The sequence below is a fragment of the Triticum aestivum genome, chromosome 5B (assembly GCF_018294505.1).
Source record: "Triticum aestivum cultivar Chinese Spring chromosome 5B, IWGSC CS RefSeq v2.1, whole genome shotgun sequence".
Lineage (NCBI taxonomy): Eukaryota > Viridiplantae > Streptophyta > Magnoliopsida > Poales > Poaceae > Triticum > Triticum aestivum.
Genome location: NC_057807.1, coordinates 628,514,936 through 628,530,828, shown reverse-complemented (window position 1 = coordinate 628,530,828; position 15,893 = coordinate 628,514,936).

Here is a 15,893-nt window from a genome sequence, read left to right as displayed (position 1 = left end):
TACGGGGGTGGGGTGGTTATAGGCCAGGGGAAATTGGGCCGGTTAGCTCGGTCGTGGCCCAGTGGGGGGGAAGTTCTTCCTTTTTTATATTTTGTTTTCTGTTTTGCATTTTCTTTTATTATTTCTCTTTTCTGTTTTAATTCATTTTAAAATATTCAGGCACTTTCAAAAAATATGCTTTCTTTATTATAATTACCCTTGTAATATTCGGAAACCACCGAACATTTTTGTTTCAACTTTGAAAACGTTTGTTGTTTGACATATTTAGAATTTAAATTTTGAAACGGTTTCGAATCATTGCGAGGTTAGCAACAGTAACCGAGGTGATGTGGAATGATTAGCGTGGGATTACTGTAGCATGATTATCCGGGCGTCACATGTTACTAGATCGTTCAATGAGTATACTCTATCGGCCAACCCTAGTTTTTTCAATCATGCAACTAACTACGTGCAAGGGCCAATTCAAAGTAATTTATATACTTCAACTTCTTATGATATTAGTAACATGCACCATATGTATCCCAACTCACATGCATCGGCAACCCAGCAAATTCATATGCCGATGAGCAACTGTTGGTGAACGTTGCAGAAAACAAAAATTTTCCTACTCGTTTCCCCAAGATCATCTAGGAGTTCATCTAGCAACGAGTGATTAGATGCATCTACATACCTTTGTAGATTGCGCACGGAAGCGTTCAAAAGAACGGTGATGATGTAGTCGTACTCGACGTGATCCAAATCACCGATGACCAGCGCCGAACGGACGGCACCTCCGCGTTCAACACACGTACGGGACGGGAGACGTCTCCTCCTTCTTGATCCAGCAAGGGGGGAGGAGAGGTTGATGAAGATCCAGCAGCACGACGGCGTGGTGGTGGATACAGGGCGTCACAGCAGCAGGGCTTCGCCGAGACTACGAGGGAGAGACGTAACGAGGGGAGATGGAGGCACCAGGGGCTGGTCTGAATCCCTCCTCTCCCCCCCACTATATATAGGGGTGCCATGGGGGGGGCGCCGGCCCTAGTAGATGAGATCTACTAGGGGGGCGGCGGCCAAGGGGAGGTTTCCCTCCCCCCCAAGGCACCTAGGAGGTGCCTTCCCCTCCTAGGACTCTTCCCTCTCAAACCCTAGGCGCATGGGCCTATAGGGGCTGGTGCCCTTGGCCCATCTAGGCCAAGGCGCACCCCCTACAGCCCATGTGGCCCCTCGGGACAGGTGGCCCCACCCGGTGGACCCCCGGGACCCTTCCGGTGGTCCCGGTACAATACCGATAACCCCGAAACTTGTCCCGATGCCCGAAATAGCACTTCCTATATATAATTCTTTACCTCCGGACCATTCCGGAACTCCTCGTGACGTCCGGGATCTCATCCGGGACTCCGAACAACATTCGGGTTTCTGCATATACATATCTTCATAACCCCAGCGTCACCGAACCTTAAGTGTGTAGACCCTACGGGTTCGGGAGACAAGCAGACATGACCGAGACGACTCTCCGGTCAATAACCAACAGCGGGATCTGGATACCCATGTTGGCTCCCACATGCTCCACGATGATCTCATCGGATGAACCATGATGTGGAGGATTTAATCAATCCCGTACGCTATTCCCTTTGTCTATCGATATGTTACTTGCCCGAGATTCGATCATCGGTATCCCAATACCTCGTTCAATCTCATTACCGGCAAGTCACTTTACTCGTACCGTAATGCATGATCCCGCGACCAGACACTTGGTCACTCTGAGCTCATTATGATGATGCATTACCGAGTGGGCCCAGTGATACCTCTCCGTCATACGGAGTGACAAATCCCAGACTTGATCCATGTCACCCAACAGACACTTTCGGAGATACCCGTAGTCTACCTTTATAGTCACCCAGTTACGTTGTGACGTTTGGCATACCCAAAGCACTCCTACGGTATCCGGGAGTTACACAATCTCATGGTCTAAGGAAAAGATACTTTGACATTGGAAAACTCTAGCAAACAAACTATACGATCTTGTGCTATGTTTAGGATTGGGTCTTGTCCATCACATCATTCTCCCAATGATGTGATCTCGTTATCAATGACATCCAATGTCCATAGTCAGGAAACCATGACTATCTGTTGATCAACGAGCTAGTCAACTAGAGGCTCACTAGGGACATGTTGGTGTCTGTCATTCACACATGTATTACGATTTCTGGATAGCACAATTATAGCATGAATAAAGACAATTATCATGAACAAGGAAATATAATAATAATGCTTTTATTATTGCCTCTAGGGCATATTTCCAACAGTCTCCCACTTGCACTAGAGTCAATAATCTAGTTACATTGTGATGAATCGAACACCCGTGGAATTCTGGTGTTGATCATGTTTTGCTCTAGGGAGAGGTTTAGTCAACGGATCTGCTATATTCAGGTCCGTATGTACTTTACAAATCTCTATGTCTCCATCTTGAACATTTTCACGAATGGAGTTGAAGCGACGCTTGATGTGCCTTGTCTTCTTGTGAAACCTGGGCTCCTTGGCAAGTGCAATAGCTCCAGTGTTGTCACAGAAGAGCTTGATCGGCCCCGACGCATTGGGTATGACTCCTAGGTCGGTGATGAACTCCTTCACCCATATTGCTTCATGTGCTGCCTCCGAGGCTGCCATGTACTCCGCTTCACATGTAGATCCCGCCACGACGCTTTGCTTGCAACTGCACCAGCTTACTGCCCCACCATTCAAAATATACACGTATCCGGTTTGTGACTTAGAGTCATCCAGATCTGTGTCGAAGCTAGCGTCGACGTAACCCTTTACGACGAGCTCTTCGTCACCTCCATAAACGAGAAACATTTCCTTAGTCCTTTTCAGGTACTTCAGGATATTCTTGACCGTTGTCCAGTGTTCCTTGCCGAGATTACTTTGGTACCTTCCTACCAAACTTACGGCAAGGTTAACATCAGGTTTGGTACACAGCATGGCATACATAATAGAACCTATGGCTGAGGCATAGGGGATGACGCTCATCTCTTCTATATCTTCTGCCGTGGTCGGACATTGAGCTGAGCTCAATTTCATACCTTGTAACACAGGCAAGAACCCCTTCTTGGATTGATCCATATTGAACTTCTTCAATATCTTATCAAGGTATGTGCTTTGTGAAAGACCTATGAGGCGTCTCGATCTACCTCTATAGATTTTGATGCCTAATATATAAGCAGCTTCTCCAAGGTCCTTCATTGAAAAACTTTTATTCAAGTAGGCCTTGATGTTGTCCAAGAGTTCTATATCATTTCCCATCAAAAGTATGTCATCTACATATAATATGAGAAATGCTACAGAGCTCCCACTCACTTTCTTGTAAACGCAGGCTTCTCCATAAGTCTGTGTAAACCCAAACGCTTTGATCATCTCATCAAAGCGAATGTTCCAACTCCGAGATGCTTGCACCAGCCCATAAATCGAGCGTTGGAGCTTGCACACTTTGTCAGCATTCTTAGGATCGACAAAACCTTCCGGCTGCATCATATACAATTCTTCCTTAAGGAAACCATTAAGGAATGCGGTTTTGACGTCCATTTGCCATATCTCGTAATCATAGAATGCGGCAATTGCTAACATGATTCGGACGGACTTCAGCTTCGCTACCGGTGAGAAAGTTTCATTGTAGTCAACCCCTTGAACTTGTCGATAACCTTTAGCGACAAGCCGAGCTTTATAGATGGTCACATTACCATCCGCGTCTGTCTTCCTCTTAAAGATCCATTTATTTTCTATGGCTCGCCGCTCAACGGGCAAGTCAGTCAAAGTCCATACTTTGTTTTCATACATGGATCCTATCTCGGATTTCATGGCTTCTAGCCATTTGTCGGAATCCGGGCCCGCCATCGCTTCTTCATAGTTCGAAGGTTCACCGTTGTCTAACAGCATGATTTCCAAGACAGGGTTGCCGTACCACTCTGGTGCGGAACGTGTCCTTGTGGACCTTCGAATTTTAGTAGGGGCTTGATCAGAAGTATCTTGATCATTGTCAGTAACTTCCTCTCTAGTCAGTGCAGGCACCTCAGGAACATTTTCTTGAGTTGCGCCATTTTCCGGTTCAAGAGGTAATACTTCATCAAGCTCTACTTTCCTCCCACTTACTTCTTTCGAGAGAAACTCTTTCTCCAGAAAGGACCCATTCTTGGCAACAAAGATCTTGCCTTCGGATCTAAGGTAGAAGGTGTACCCAATAGTTTCTTTTGGGTATCCTATGAAGACGCATTTTTCCGACTTGGGTTCGAGCTTTTCAGGTTGAAGTTTCTTGACATAAGCATCGCATCCCCAAACTTTTAGAAACGACAGCTTAGGTTTCTTCCCAAACCATAATTCATACGGTGTCGTCTCAACGGATTTCGACGGAGCCCTATTTAAAGTGAATGCGGCAGTCTCTAAAGCATAGCCCCAAAAAGATAGCGGTAAATCGGTAAGAGACATCATAGATCGCACCATATCTAATAGAGTGCGATTACGACGTTCGGACACACCATTACGCTGAGGTGTTCCAGGCGGCGTGAGTTGTGAAACTATTCCACATTTTCTTAAGTGTGTGCCAAACTCGTGACTCAAGTATTCTCCTCCACGATCTGATCGTAGAAACTTGATTTTTCTGTCACGTTGATTTTCAACCTCACTCTGAAATTCCTTGAACTTTTCAAAGGTTTCAGACTTGTGTTTCATTAAGTAGATATACCCATACCTACTTAAATCATCATGAGGGTGAGAACATAACGATAGCCATCGCGAGCCTCAACACTCATTGGACCGCACACATTAGTATGTATGATTTCCAATAAGTCGGTTGCTCGCTCCATTGTTCCTGAGAATGGAGTCTTGGTCATTTTACCCATAAGGCATGGTTCGCATGTGTCAAATGATTCATAATCAAGAGACTCTAAGAGTCCATCAGCATGGAGCTTCTTCATGCGTTTGACACCTATGTGACCAAGGCGGCAGTGCCACAGGTATGTGGGACTATCATTATCAAGCTTACTTCTTTTGGTACTCACATTATGAACATGTGTAGCATCACGTTCGAGATTCATAAAGAATAAACCATTCACCATAGGAGCATGACCATAAAACATATCTCTCATAAAAATGGAACAACCATTATTCTTAGATTTAAAAGAGTAGCCATCTCGAATTAAACGAGATCCCGATACAATGTTCATGCTCAAAGCTGGCACTAAATAACAATTATTAAGGTTTAAAACTAATCCCGAAGGGAGATGCAGAGGTAGCGTGCCGACGGGGATCACATTGACCTTGGAACCATTCCCGACGCGCATCGTCACCTCGTCCTTTGCCAGTTTCCGCTTATTCCGCAGCCCCTGCTTTGAGTTACAAATGTGAGCAACTGCACCGGTATCAAATACCCAGGAGCTACTACGGGCACTAGTAAGGTACACATCAATTACATGTATATCACATATACCTTTTGTTTTGCCGGCCTTCTTATCCGCTAAGTACTTAGGGAAGTTCCGCTTCCAGTGACCGCTTCCCTTGCAATAAAAGCACTCAGTCTCGGGCTTGGGTCCATTCTTTGGCTTCTTCCCGGCAGCTTGCTTGCCGGGCGCGGCAACCTCCTTGCCGTCCTTCTTGAAGTTCCTTTTACCCTTGCCTTTCTTGAACTTAGTGGTTTTATTGACCATCAACACTTGATGTTCCTTCCTGACTTCTACCTCTGCTGATTTCAGCATAGCAAATACTTCAGGAATGGTCTTTTCCATTCCCTGCATATTGAAGTTCATCACAAAGCTCTTGTAGCTTGGTGGAAGCGACTGGAGGATTCTGTCAATGACCGCATCATCCGGGAGATTAACTCCTAGCTGAGTCAAGCGGTTATGCAACCCAGACATAGTGAGTATGTGCTCACTGACAGAACTGTTTTCCTCCATCTTACAGCTGAAGAATTTGTCGGAGACTTCATATCTCTCGACCCGGGCATGAGCTTGGAAAACCATTTTCAGCTCTTCGAACATCTCATATGCTCCATGTCTCTCAAAACGCTTTTGGAGCCCTGGCTCTAGGCTGTAAAGCATGCCGCACTGAACGAGGGAGTAGTCATCAGAACGTGCCTGCCAAGCGTTCATAACATCTTGTTCTGCAGGGAGAACGGGTGCGTCACCAAGCGGTGCTTGTAGGACATAATCTTTCTTGGCAGCTATGAGGATGATCCTCAGGTTCCGGACCCAGTCCGTATAGTTGCTGCCATCGTCTTTCAGCTTGGTTTTCTCTAGGAACGCGTTGAAGTTGAGGACTACGTTGGCCATTTAATCTACAAGACATATTGCAAAATATTTAGACTAAGTTCATGATAATTAAGTTCAACTAATCAAATTATTAATGAACTCCCACTTAGATTAGACATCCCTCCAGTCATCTAAGTATTACATGATCCGAGTTTGACTAGACCGTGTCCGATCATCACGTGAGACGGACTAGTCAACGTCGGTGAACATCTTCATGTTGATCGTATCTTCTATATGACTCATGCTCGCCCTTTCGGTCTTCTGTGTTCCGAGGCCATGTCTATACATGCTAGGCTCGTCAAGTTAACCTAAGTGTTTGCATGTGTAAATCTGTCTTACACCCGTTGTATGTGAACGTCTGAATAAAACACCCGATCATCACGTGGTGTTTTGAAACAGCGAACTGTCGCAACGGTGCACAGTTAGGGGGAACACTTCTTGAATTTATTGCGAGGGATCATCTTATTTACTACCGTCGTTCTAAGTAAACAAGATACAAAACATGATAAACATCACATGCAATCAAATAATAAACGTGACATGATATGGCCAATATCACATAGCTCCTTTGATCTCCATCTTGGGGCTCCATGATCATCTTGTCACCGGCTTGACACCATGATCTCCATCATCATGATCTCCATCATCGTGTCTCCATGAAGTTGCTCGCCAACTATTACTTCTACTACTATGGCTAACGCGTTTAGCAATAAAGTAAAGTAATTTACATGGCGTTTCTCGATGACACGCAGGTCATAAAAAGAATAAAGACAACTCCTATGGCTCCTGCCGGTTGTCATACTCATCGACATGCAAGTCGTGAATCCTATTACAATAGAATGAACATCTCATACATCACATATAGATCATTCATCATTCATCACAACTTTGGCCATATCATATCACAAACCACTTGCTGCAAAAACAAGTTAGACGTCCTCTAATTGTTGTTGCAAGTTTTACGTGGCTGAATTAGGGTTCTAGCAAGAACGTTTTCTTACCTACGTTAAAGCCACAACGTGATTTGTCAACTTCTATTTACCCTTCATAAGGACCCTGTTCATCGATTCCGCTCCAACTAAAGTGAGAGAGACAGACACCCGCCAGCCACCTTATGCAACTAGTGCATGTTAGTCGGTGGAACCGGTCTCACGTAAGCGTACGTGTAAGGTTGGTCCGGGCCGCTTCATCCCACAATACCGCTGAAGCAAGAAAGGACTAGTAACGGCAAGAAAGTTGACAAATCTACGCCCACAACAAATTGTGTTCTACTCGCGCAAGAAGAACTACGCATAGACCTAGCTCATGATGCCACTGTTGGGGAACGTTGCAGAAAACAAAAATTTTCCTACTCGTTTCACCAAGATCATCTAGGGGTTCATCTAGCAACGAGTGATTAGATGCATCTACATACCTTTGTAGATTGCGCACAGAAGCGTTCAAAAGAACGGTGATGATGTAGTCGTACTCGACGTGATCCAAATCACCGATGACCAGCGCCGAACGGGCGGCACCTCCGCGTTCAACACACGTACAGGACGGGAGACGTCTCCTCCTTCTTGATACAGCAAGGGGGGAGGAGAGGTTGATGAAGATCCAGCAGCACGATGGCGTGGTGGTGGATGCAGGGCGTCACAGCAGCAGGGCTTCGCCGAGACTACGAGGGAGAGACGTAACGGGGGGAGATGGAGGCGCCAGGGGCTGGTCTAAATCCCTCCTCTCCCCCACTATATATAGGGGTGCCATGGGGGGGGCGCCGGCCCTAGTAGATGAGATCTACTAGGGGGGCGGCGGCCAAGGGGAGGTTTCCCTCCCCCCCAAGGCACCTAGGGGTGCCTTCCACCACATGGACTCTTCCATGGTGGAAACCCTAGGCGCATGGGCCTATAGGGGCTGGTGCCCTTGGCCCATCTAGGCCAAGGCGCACCCCCTACAGCCCATGTGGCCCCCCGGGACAGGTGGCCCCACCCGGTGGACCCCCGGGACCCTTCCGGTGGTCCCGGTACAATACCGATAACCCCGAAACTTGTCCCGATGCCCGAAATAGCACTTCCTATATATAATTCTTTACCTCCGAACCATTCCGGAACTCCTCGTGACGTCCGGGATCTCATCCGGGACTTCGAACAACATTCGGGTTTCTGCATATACATATCTTCATAACCCTAGCGTCACCGAACCTTAAGTGTGTAGACCCTACGGGTTCGGGAGACAAGCAGACATGACCGAGACGACTCTCCGGTCAATAACCAACAGCGGGATCTGGATACCCATGTTGGCTCCCACATGCTCCACGATGATCTCATCGGATGAACCACGATGTCGAGGATTTAATCAATCCCGTACGCTATTCCCTTTGTCTATCGATATGTTACTTGCCCGAGATTCGATCGTCGGTATCCCAATACCTCGTTCAATCTCGTTACCGGCAAGTCACTTTACTCGTACCGTAATGCATGATCCCGTGACCAGACACTTGGTCACTCTGAGCTCATTATGATGATGCATTACCGAGTGGGCCCAGTGATACCTCTCCGTCATACGGAGTGACAAATCCCAGTCTTGATCCATGTCACCCAACAGACATTTTCGGAGATACCCGTAGTCTACCTTTATAGTCACCCAGTTATGTTGTGACATTTGGCATACCCAAAGCACTCCTACGGTATCCGGGAGTTACACGATCTCATGGTCTAAGGAAAAGATACTTTGACATTGGAAAACTCTAGCAAACGAACTATACGATCTTGTGCTATGTTTAGGATTGGGTCTTGTCCATCACATCATTCTCCCAATGATGTGATCTCGTTATCAATGACATCCAGTGTCCATAGTCAGGAAACCATGACTATCTGTTGATCAACGAGCTAGTCAACTAGAGGCTCACTAGGGACATGTTGGTGTCTGTCATTCACACATGTATTACGATTTCCGGATAACACAATTATAGCATGAATAAAGACAATTATCATGAACAAGGAAATATAATAATAATGCTTTTATTATTGCCTCTAGGGCATATTTCCAACAGCAACATGATGAGTTTGATTAATCAATTTGAAACACCCCAAGTTAGAATTTCCAATGCCATACAAGAAACTGTTTCACCCTTTTATTCATCGGCAGCTAATGTGCAATATAGTAATCCAACCATGCCGATGAATGAGAGAATTGGCCATGCTACTAGTGGCTATTCGGCCAGTTACTCTCAACCATCATATGTGACACCTTATGTTACTAATTCTTCGGCACCATACACAACTGTATATGCTCATAATTCGGCTTCACACCTTCCTGGTTATAGCCAAATGAATGTAAATTTTACAGGAGCGGTTGTGCCCAACATTGTAGAAGATGAGGTAGTGGTGGCTGCATTGAAGAGTTTAGCCCAAAATAAGATAATTAGTGCTCTTTGCCTTGAACAACATGAAAATGGGCTATTTCCTGATTATGCCGCAATAAAAGCTAGAGTTGTGCAAGAAGATGAATCTTTGTCAATTGATAAAATTGGCAAGCAAAAGTATGGTCTTACAACAATGCATATGCCTTCACCTAGTAATTCATCATATTATACACCCGCTACACAATTGCAAAATTTCGGAAACACACGTGTATCATTGCCGAAAGAATCTAAAAGCATTGGGGGGCAATCATATCCAGAGTGGGCTGAAATTGAGAAAAAGCTTAAAGCTAATTTTGCCGCTTGCCGTCAGAAACAAATAGAAAAATAATTGGCTCAGATAAAAGAAGCATTGCTAATTGGTAGTATCAACGAAAAGAAGGATGATTCAGAACATGAAAGTGCTTTGGTTGAAAAAGCCGAATCAAGTAGTATTTATTCTGAATCCATCAAATCCAATGAGGCAAGCATTATGAAAACAACGGTGCTTGATTTTTCTGAAGTTAATGGAACCTACTTCCTGCCCTATGAGTTCCGTGCCATAGAAATTGACAAGCTTCAAGGACAAGAACAAGTAGCCGAACAAAGTTCGGCCGACAAAAATCTTCAGTGTAATGATGCACGGAATAAAGAAAAAGATGATGAAAAGGCGTTGGAGAGTCATCCAAAGATGAAGCTAGATATTGTTCAAGTCACACCACCATCATGCTCTCCCAACGTATTTGAAGAGGTATGCATAGCGAGTAATTTACCTATTTTTAGATTTGGTCACAACTTTGTTGTTGATGCATCTATTAGAAAAATCCTCATAGGTAATTTTGAAATACCAATGAAGAAGGGTAATTTACTTGTTAGCAATAAAATTGTTTTAGAACATATCGGTCAACCAATTGTGCCATTTATAAAGACCGATAATGACTTATTATTGCAGCCAAAGCTTTCCCTGTTGCTTTATCTAAAGTTCATATCTATTTGGGTAGCTTTGCTTATTTCGTACTTGGCTTGCACTTGGTCTCAATTGAGACATGTATGTTCTAACTATTTTTATTTTAGAAATTTAAAGCCAAGGTTAAATTCTGTTGATAAAATTGATGCTAGTATAATATCTTACCCAAAGACATCGGAGATAGAGTGCAAAACACAATGCATAGCTGAATGGTGTGATGCAAAATCTGAACCATTCGTTTTCTTAACTCCAAAACCGTTATCACAACAAGCTCGGCTAGAGAGTGAAAAGTTTACCTTCAATTCAAGCATGTGTGATCAAATATTTGAATTGTTGTTGCAAAATAATTATATTAGAATTCTTGATCACCATGTTGAACCATCTGTCCAGGGATGAATGTATTGTAAGTTGCATGATTCGTCCAACCATAATTTTGAGGATTGCAACATGTTTCGTCAAATAGTTAAATCGTACATTGATAAAGGACGATTGAAATTTGTTGAGACACCAAGAGATGACCAGTATATTCTGATTGGTCCCGATGGCAAAAAGTTTTTGCATCGGCTGCTTCAAGCCGATCCATTTGAAGAGAAGGTAAAAACTACAGGTGATGGGATCAAGCTTTCAAGTAAAGAAGTTGTTGAAGAGCATAATGAATATAATCTTGAGGGCAAGAATTCCATCGAAGCTACAATGGTGACGCAAAGGGCTGGGGGGCAGCAAGCAAATCCAATGATCGATGAAAGCAAACCAAAAGAAAACAAAGGCCTAAATAAGAGCAAGTGTAAGAGATCAAAAATCACCTTCGCTGAACTTTTGGATAAATATCAAAATAAGAGTGAAGAGAAGAATGCTTATCGGCCAAATCGTGCAAAGAAACCAAGGTCACCCCCAAGGCGCAAATATGAGGATCGGCATTGGCAAAGTGATAATTTTAATGCAACATATTCATATCCTTATTTGGGGCCGCCAATGCCAATGTCAATGCCAATGCCAATGTCGTGGATGCCTCCTTATGCTCATGTAGATACATATTCATCATGGGACAAGAATGATACAAGGGCACATTCTCCATCTTATTCTAGACCATCTCACCAATACTATGCAGCTCCAAGAAGATCAATATTTGAACAATCACGCTTCAAAGACCGTTTCAATCATAAGGAATCGGTCCAGAGCTCAAGGAAGAAGAAACATGTGGTAAAGCAAGTTTACCGCGTGAAAAGAGATGGTCGTAAGTGTGCTACTTCAGATTTGATCTCAAATAACAAAGAGCCAATTAAAATGTTGACATTGGATACAAAAGGCAAAGAAGTGAAACAATCAATTGATAAAAATCAGAGTGCCAAATCTGAAGAAAAGAAGTTGAGGGTGCACAAGGTCCAAAAAGAGTTGCCATTGGTTGAAACAAAATCACAGTCGAGGTGCTCACTCGGCTTATCGTATTGGCGAAAGAAGGAGTTACAAAAGCTTAGTGCACAAGAACTTGGAGAAAGGAACATGGCATGGGTTCCCAAAGGAAGTACTCAAAATAATAATTATGTGCAAGCTTCCATTACAAGAAGTGCGGCGAAGATGAAGAAGAAAAAGAGTGAAAACTATGAAGGACCAAGCCTAAGGTTTCAACATCTTCAGTCTACACATTATCCATATCCTTTAACTATGCCATTAATGCCTATGCCATGGAATTCATCATCAGGTATGATTGGTAACCATCAATGGGCTTATTTTAATCCATGGATGCAATATAATTTCTTACATCATGAAAGGGTATTGCCAAATCACTATACATTTGATTAGCTACAAGTTTGTTGCTGATCCAAAGGGCCGAAATACTTGAGTCATTTCATTTGTTTATTTCGACTATATGTTCTTTGAATGAAGTTTACATGGTAATGGCCGATATTTATCTATCGTCCTAAGTTTAGGTAAATGCATGGCCGGTGTAGTATCCTAACATCATCCTTAGTTCAATTGGAGACCAAAACAAGCCTCATGCCACTTAAAATATTTTTGCACAATGATCAAAGGCGATCCGAGCTTTGCCTTGCTATAGGTGCTATACATACTGAGGCTTTAGGTGATTCGTTATGAGTAATGCAACAAATATCTAGGGTTTATCAATATTTTGACAAATCACTTATAGTTTATCTTGGGGTATGTCTAGATGCAAAATTTACCTTGGGTTGCTATAAAATTGTTCATATTTCTAGACATGACAATTTGAAAGAGTTGACACAGCAAGCATCCGGCTACTATGTTAATCATGGTGTGTTGCATTTCTATCAATAACCGATGCTTAGTCTCATCAGAATATGTAAGGTCGAACCGAAGTCCATCGCTTCGGCCACTAATGAATTTTTCTTATGCATGCGAAAATAAGGATTGTAGAAAGTTTGTTGTTGATTATCTACAAAATCCTAGCAAAAGGGTGAATAATATGGTTCCGAGGATGACCTTGAGATACATATCTATAGGACTTTATCATCGGATTGTTAAGGAAGTTGAGAAAGTTTCACCCAAGCTTGCGTCAAAATATTCACACAAGCAATGGCCGATATAAACTTATCGTCCTAAGAATATGCCAAAATGGCCGATGGAGTGTTGACATCGTCCTTAGAACAAGCTATGTGCAAGTTATTTTTCGGCACACAGGCTTTGTCGAAAAACAGGGGGGCATGTGTTGACACCAGATTTTGGCACAGTCAAGAACTTATTTAAGATGGCATCAAATGGAGAAGTGTTATACATGAAAGAGTTCCGTATTGTTGATATGAACATCTTTAAAGTTTGGGTCATTGCCGTCCGATTTCATCTCAAAGGCCGAAACTATGATCAAAGTACTAAGATTTTATATTCAGAGTACAGTTTGGCCGATTAAGCCCTAAAAATGACCTCAAATGGAAAAATGATCTACACGGATTGTCTTTGTCTAGTCGAAACGATCGATTTTGACATAAAAATCGTTCCAATCCAAGTTCGTATGCAAAAGTTAGAACCATCGGAATGTAGCCCTGCCAGGAGGCGAAATATGGCGCGCCCCACCAGACGCCATGTCTGATTGGTAGCGCGAGTAGACAGATCTTTTGCGCGAGCTATTTGACCCTCAAGATGACATCTGATCAAAAAAAAGTTCAACATGAAAGTTGTTCGTATCGTCGAAACGGTCAAGATTGCTTGTGGACTCGTTTCCATCCGAGGTTGTTTATCACCACAAAAAAGACCCGCAAAGTGCAGCCAGTTTAAAGCGAACAGTTTTGGAAAGTTTAGACAAGACCAATTCGAATTTGACTAGGGTTTTGGACGTGAATCCAAGCCTTTTCCTTGCACGGGAAGTCCAGCCACCCCTTATATACCTAAGGGGTGACGGCCGATTGAACAACACACAATCGATCAAATCATCTACCACCTTTTATCTTTTATCTTTTCTCCTTAACCCTAGTTCTTCTTCTTCCTCGTTCTTCGTTCGTTCTTCTTCATTGCAGGGCGGCGAACCTCGAGGCCCTAGGGGCGATCAGGTCGACCTAGGGCAGCCCATAGCCTTCGCGCGCCTAGACGGGGTCCATCCCGGGCGTGTGGGGTTTCGGGTCCTCAAAAGCAAGCGCCGGATTGCTTGCGTACCGCGCTTCCGGCCGGGTCTCCTTCAATGTGAGCTGCGGTGCATCACCCTCGGCATTGGAGGTACACGGTCACGTGTTCGTGTGCGAACAAGAGCCAATTGATACAATAATTTTGTCAACTGATTCCTACCGTACTACTTCTTGGTGTACGGCTTGGTATAATTGATTCGTTAATTTGTTCAATATAAACTGAATCCTACCGCATAGTGTTCCTTGGATCTTGATTTACGTCTTTGTATATAGCCAATTGAATCGTTACCTTCCGTAACCCGTAGTGCTCCTTGCTGTACGGCGGACCTGGCGAAACTGTGCGATTAATTACAACAAACAAAACCCCAGTTGGTATATTGCCCAAGCGTTAACAGGAAGGAGGAGCCAGCTTTAACTGTAGGAACTGATCGAGGACTTGGAGGCAGTGATGACCATGCCGCCAGTGGAATCCATCATGCCCTCACCATAGATGCTGAGGTGCCGCTAAAACACATGAATCTGGCCACATGACAACCATGCACACCATGAGACAACAAATTAATAACGTGTGGCCTTGCCAAAAAAATCACTGTTTCATTGTTTCATCTCTGCGTATGCTTGCCAAAAATCTTATATCAGAGAGCTAATTAATAACGTGTGTCCGTGTGTGTCCTCGCCAAAAAATTTCACAGATGACCAACTTGTATATCCAGGTTGATTGATTCTTAACTGTATGTAAGATTTTCCGGAGGATTGGACGGAACTTGGTCAGAAATAAAGGCAACCTGGTGGTGTCTGTTCGTGTATGAAGACTTCTTCGTGCCCTCCCTGTACCCAACTGTTCATGTATATTTTCTTCCGACATGCCAGTCTCCATCGGCAGAAGAACCGCCTCTGTGCCTCTGCACATCTCGCATTACTCCCCAGCCGGTTTCTCCAGGGGACAGTGAGTTGGCGACGTCTCGTCTTTGTATTGGATTGTCCTTCAGAAGCTTTAACTTTTTCCTCCTATTTGCATATCTTCCATGCTTACTCTGCCTGGCGGCCAGTTGATATCATTAATTGTTGCTAATGTCTGAAGCATTGAGACCATCTGCAAATATTCGGATGACACATGCATGGTTGACACGGCGGCCAGAGAGGTCGCCTCGTTCCTTTACCTCAAATCAAGCTGCACCAATCTCGAAAACGCCGAGGAGCTACTGCTGGCTGTCGAGGCTTGTGCCATAAAGAGAGACCGTAGGAGAAAGAAAGCTGCAGTAGCACATCCGGTGGCATCTGTGACAGAACCATGACGGAGTTCAAAACCGAGATCTGTTCTAGGTTTTTTTTTTACGAGGAGTTGTTCTTGGTTCGTCGGCTAAGGTGGTCTGACGGTATATATGCTACCAATCCAAAATAGGCTAAAACAAAAGTATTCCTACGCTAGGAGTCCTGGTCCCTGTACAATTACTGTGGGGCATTATCGGGCAAGGCAGCCTACGTGAGATCTCCTGATGTTCAAAAAAAAACGTGAGATCTCCTATATTTTTTTACGCTAAAACAAAAGTATTCTCATGCTAGGAGTCCTAGTCCCTATACAATGTGCATTATCGGGCAAGGAAGCGTACTTGAGATTCATGTTTTTTCTAGGGTATGTGAGATATATGGTAAGCTGCCTAGATAATCTTGACCATTGAAAT